The sequence below is a fragment of the Coffea arabica genome, chromosome 8c, assembly GCF_036785885.1.
Source record: "Coffea arabica cultivar ET-39 chromosome 8c, Coffea Arabica ET-39 HiFi, whole genome shotgun sequence".
NCBI lineage: Eukaryota > Viridiplantae > Streptophyta > Magnoliopsida > Gentianales > Rubiaceae > Coffea > Coffea arabica.
In genome coordinates, this window is record NC_092325.1 from 21,345,533 (window position 1) to 21,351,867 (window position 6,335).

Here is a 6,335-nt window from a genome sequence, read left to right on the forward strand (position 1 = left end):
GGAAGTAGGGAGTGTGTGTGTGCGACAGAGGAGAAAGGCAGCAAAAGAAGGGCAGCCAAAAGAGAAGGGGGGCTTGGTTTAAGAGAAAAACAACCGCGAGAGAAGGAAAGGCAGAGTGTTTCATCTGGAGAGCAACCAAGGAGCCTCGAGGATCTTATCTTCAAATATTGACTGAGGTGGTAGCGCTGCCATTGCTGGTGCTGCTATCTTTCTACCGCCGTTGCGCCTGTTGCTAAGGGTACGGGTTTAAGGCAGAGGAATAGCATCTGCTATATTTGGAAATTGAACGGGATATTCCGTTTTCTTGGTCTTTAAGCATTTTTTGGGCTCATTCAAGTTGCAATTAGGTGGGTTTGGTGTTTTTGCTTATACTTTACTTTTAAACTGGTACCTTGACCTTTTTATTGTTTTGAAGCCATTTTTACTTCATTTGATTACCAACTCAAGGGAGGTATAACTTTCTTTTACCTTTTATGTGTCTCTTCTATGTGATCCAATGTGCTAAGTGAATTGCATGACTACTTTGCTTTCTTTACATTTCTTAAATTCCTTTCATTCCTTTCATTTACTTTTGCTTTATTAAGTTTTTTCTTTTATGGGGTATGTGTACACCTCTTGGCTTGTAATAGATAGGGCTTTGGCGAGCAGTTTGGTCCATTTTCCCCTTCCCCTTTTGTTTTAGTTAGTGAATGTAAAGTTCATTAGCTTGGTTGCATGCCTATGTGTTACGTGCTACTTGCTTTATTAGGTTTTGCATCTAGTCGAGCATGTTAAGTGTTACGTGCTACGTGTTTATGAGTGTTTGGCATATCTACTAGCTTTCTGTAGTGTAGATGAATGGAATGGATGAATGTACGTTTCCACTAGCCCAACGCTAGTCGGAATTCATAGAATGGGCTAGTCCAACGCTAGACCCTTAGGGATTTCCCCTCGTTAGCACATATTTGCATGTTCATTACATGTCATGCATTCTTTTTAGTTTTATTATTTTGCATGCCCCTCGAACCCCTTTTCCCTCCATTTTAGGATTTTTGCATTTCATGCTAGCTATAGGGTTCATTTGATTGAGAGTCCCCTTAAATATGGGATATAGACGAGTGTGGCTTTTTCTAAGCCTTAGCACGCTTGTATTCCCTCTATAAAAGGGCAAATTGAGTCACGATTTAGGTCTCCCCGTACCCAATATGCATACATTCCCTAGGATCATGCATCCACTCTACCATTTTATACTCTTATCACACTTTCATCTTGCACATGTGCACCTTTATGTTTCTTCACTTGCACACAAACACTTGGATTTTTCATACAATTTCACACATGCACCTTTTCATACACTTGCACACAAACACTTGGATTTTTCATACAATTTCACACGTTCACCTTTTTATACACTTGCACACTTGCACTTTAGCTATCATTTGCATTAATCGACCTCTATAAGGTTTTCCTTTATTGGCCGCCACAATTCATGTGGTTGGGACCAAAAACCTTACAAGAGACATTTTAGAATTTAGGTTTGCATTTTTTCTTTCTTTTTGCATTCATGTAGTGCATCCAAATGTAATAAATTCTTTGGTTAAAACAAGAAAATCTTTGATTAAATCACGCAACTAGCCTTGGCTAGGTCGAAGGGGTGCCTTGGATTTTTATCCTTGCCTTCCCCTTCGTCAAATGGACTCCCGAACCTTTTTTTTGGTTTACGTGGACTAGGAGTCGTTTAAAAGGGGTTTCTTACAACTTTTTCCTAAAAAATTCATTTTTAGGTGACTTGGTACACCTTAACTCATTACCAAGTGGCGACTCCCATTTTTTCAAAACCTTTTTTAAACTATAATTTTGGGTCAAATCGTCGCATTTTCAAACCCCCATTTAGACCCATTTTTCTTTTAAATCACAATTCATTTTCCAATCATAAATTCAATCACAAATTCAATCACAAATACATTTTTTTTAAACTATTTATTTATTTATAAAAACCATTCATTTATTTATTTATAAAAAATGGGGCGCGACAGTTACATTCGGTTTGTAAATGTTTAATTTCAGGGTTTATATGATTTGAGGGCAATCGGTAGGGTTTCGGACAGGTTCGGTTTCTAAACGACAAAAGAAAAATATTTGGCGGGAAAGGACACAGGGGAATCTGGCCACAAATCCGGCCAGAACTTGGCCGGATTGCTGGCCGGATTGTCTTGGAAATTTTGAATCTGGGCAGCTGGCCACTGCCTCCAATCCGGCCAGATTCCGGCCGAATTGTGACGTGGCTGGCACTATTCATGTGCGGTTTCAATTTTTGTTTTTCCGTTTTGCGAATTTTGAATCGTTTAAGTGCGCTAATATCTTCCGGAACGTTTTGGATTGTATATAACCGTCTTAGTAGTTCTGACGAGAGTTGGGTAGGCAGTCCGCCAACCCCTTTGGTACACTTTAGGGGAAGGTGGGGCTGTCACACTGTGTATACCTCAAATGTCACCCCGTATAAATAATGCCGCTATTTGTTCAAAGCAAACACTGTGACAGCCCCACCTCCCCCTAGGGCGTACCCCAGGGTTCGGCGGACCGCCTGCCCAACTCTCGCCGAGACTCAGTCGTTCACTACAATCCTCAAATGAATTACAATATAAATCTCAAATATACATCACATGGTCCACAAACATACATCCAAGTCTCCAATAATTACATGTCGTAAGCGAAGCGGAAACGATTCTCAACTATACATAAAATGATTTCAAATCCAAATTATACAAGATATATGCCATCCAGTCACGTGAACAAGTACTACAAGTCCTTCCTTCGCCACGAGCCTTGTGGAGGGGAATAAAATATTTTTGGGGTGAGCTAGAAGCTCAGCGAGTAACCATTAAAATCAGTAATCAAATCGGTTTCACTATAGTTCATTTCAATGATGTCATAAATCAAATGATAAGTCCAGAAACAATTACAACATTTACAATACATTAAAATGGAGTATCAATAATTCAAGGAACATTTACAATGGAAAGCGATAGTAACATTCATTAAAAGGATACGGGCTCACATGGAACTATTCGTTTGTTCGTTCGTTCCCCTGACATTTCCCCTTATTCCTCCAATCGTTTGAAAATACATTTTTTGTAAGTAGAATCCCTCGTTCATCCTTTTGTTCGTTCATCCCCTTTTCCGGACGTTGACCGGACTCCACCCATCCGACCATTGGCCGGACTCCACCCATCCGGACGTAGTCGGACTACAAGTTAATACTCGAGTATACCAAATTCACCCAAGGTCACCATATCGCCCGACCGAGTCCGCTTCTGGCTCGAGTCGATCGGTAACAAAGGGCAGTGGCCAATTCAGCCAAACGGCTTACATTCATGCGCAACTAGCATTTCAATAATTAAATCCTTGAAAATTACACAGTTATTTAGGTCGAGTGCGATAAAGTACACACTCGCCTAGAAAGCTCGTTTTGGAAATCATTCAAAGCACTTAACACGTTATCAATCAATAATACAAGTCATGAAGTCAAGAAAATATAGCAAATAAGGAACACTCACATGCAAGCACGCATGATATGCAAGAAAACAGTTCAAAAGTAATTTTGGAAACAGTTTAAAGGTAAATAATGCAAGAAAACGGTACAAAAGTAACTTTGGAAACAGCTCAAAAGTAAATAATGCAGGAAACGGTTCATAAATAACTTCAGAAATAGTTTGAGGTCACTCACCTCCATGGCTCAGAAACCATCCATCATATATCATTGCCTTGCTCAAATCCAAGTCTTAGATCGTAAACTCAATGCAAACAAGTCCTTTAAAAGTTCAGACAGCGCTTCCCCTAAATTCGCTTACTTTTCCAGCCATCATGGCTTCATTATTTCCTCAGCCAGTCCCAAAGGTACACACACAACAACAAGTTTATCCAATATTCATTCAGCAAGCTCCAAGTAGTACAAAGACAAGTCAAGCTAGGAAAAAGTCTGGAAATGAAAGTTAAGCTCAAAACCAGAAAAACAGGTTTTGACGTCATTTTACGGTATTGGTACCAAAGGCACTACGATTGTCGGATGAAGGTGAAAGACCCACCGTTTCGAAGCTAAGAGATAGGGATACAATATTACAGAAGGTCACTCAACCCAGTTTCGAGTGTAACCAGGTCAAAAACACAAGAAACTACACCAGAATCACAAAAACAGCTTCACAGAATGCATTCTAGCGGAAACATCATAACTCAGGCTCTCCAAGTCCAAATCCAGAAATTCCAAAACAAGCTGATAGCTAAGAAATAGGGCTAAATTTCATCAGAAGGCCTCAACAACTAATTCAGAAGCAATCCTGACCAAAACAACCAATTACAGGCGCAATTCTTACATTCGGGTAAAACCAGAACAACAATAGTAATTTCGACGTTTCTCACTCTACGCTACTCCGATTGACCTGAAATTTTGTAGGCACCTCTAAAATGTCATTCCATACAACTTTAATTTTTTAAGCCAAGGCTAATTCGGCCTCTAACTAGGAGCTAAAAATTCGGGCAGAATGTTCCTTCACAAACCTAATTTTCTGAAATTTCTTCCAAAACAGAAATTGATTGCAATTGTCCACTTTTTCCACCTTCTAGAATCATTATATACCATTTCCAATCATCATAGATAGCCACACAACCATGCTTATATTAAAAGAGAAAAATCCCCAAAAATAATAAAACTTCATCACTTCAACCACAAATCAAGAAATAATCCATAATATTGCATCTCATACCACCACCAATCATGGATTGAACATCATTAGAGGAAGGAGAGGGGTCCTTCACAACTCACCTTAGCAATACAAGAGATAGAGCAACTAGTCACCTTAGCTTTCCAAACAACTCCACAAAACACCTCAAGACCACTTAGCAGAGAGATTTTATGGAATGATTTGGAGTTTTATTGGTTGGATTTGAAGATTGAGCAAGAAATAGAAGGAAGAAATTGAGAGCTTTTCTTTCTTTTCCTTTGAGAGAGAGTCGGCTATGAAGCTTTAGAAATAAGGATGATTTTTGGCAATTTTTTTGATTTATTTGGTAAAGTAGTGAATAGTATAGTCAAAGTCCAAGACTTAATCTTATGGTGACACTTGTCACCTTTAGGTTTAAAACTTATCTTTTTGTCTCTCCAATACAAATATCTTAACACTTCGTAAAATAATATCACTTAATACAAAATTCCAACAAGTTGTCAAAAATATAATGCATTTACCGCACTAGAGGGTCCCACGTCCAAAATACGCTCTTAATTTCTCAAAAACTAACCGATACTAGAAAAATCATTTTATAGCTATCTTTGCTCATAAACTTTATGTGGGGAATTTTTCTAATAAAGAAAATGTAGAAAAGGCGGGCGATTAAATAAAATAAACCCTAGAAATTTAGAAAATTTTCGGGTTCTCAAACTCATTTCATTTTTTTTTTCGGGGCGTCACAAACACCACAGCCGCGACTTCTAAATCATGGGTTGGATAATTTTGCTCATGAGATTTTAACTTCCTAGAAGCATAGGCAATTACATTCTTATTTTGCATTGAAACACATCCTAATCCTTCTCTCGAAGCATCAGTATACACCGTATAGCTATCCTTCCCATTTGACAAAACTAACACTGGAGTCATGGTTAATTACTTCTTAAGCTCTTGGAAGCTTGTCTCACATTTAGTATCCCAAATATATTTCTCTTGTTTCTTTGTCAAATTCGTTAGGGGTCCCGCAATTCGAGAGAAATTCTTTATAAATCGGCGGTAATACCCCGCTAGCCCCAAAAAATTTCGAACTTCAGTAGGATTCTCCCGCCGTTCCCATTTGGCAACAACTTCCACTTTAGCTGAATCTACAGTAAGTCCATCCTTTGAGATTATATGGCCTAGAAATGATACTTTCTCTAGCCAAAATTCACACTTGCTAAACTTAGCAAACAACTGGTGTTCTCTCAGGATTTGCAATACTATTCTCAAGTTTTGCTTATGTTCCTCCTTTGTCTTAGAGTACACCAGAATATCATCTATAAAAACCACCACGAACCTATCCAAATAAGGTTTAAACACCCGATGCATTAAATTCATAAATGCAGTTGGGCATTGGTTAAGCCAAAAGGCATTACTGCAAATTCGAAATGCCCATATCGAGTGTTAAAGGCAGTTTTTGGCACATCCTCCTTTCTAATTCTCAATTGATAATATCCTTGTCAGAGATCTAATTTAGAAAACACCATAGCTCCTTGTAGCTGGTCGAATAACTCGTCAATGTGGGATGAAGGATATTTAGTCTTAATGGTTACTGCATTCAATCCTCGATAATCAATCCATAACCTTAAACTCCCGTCC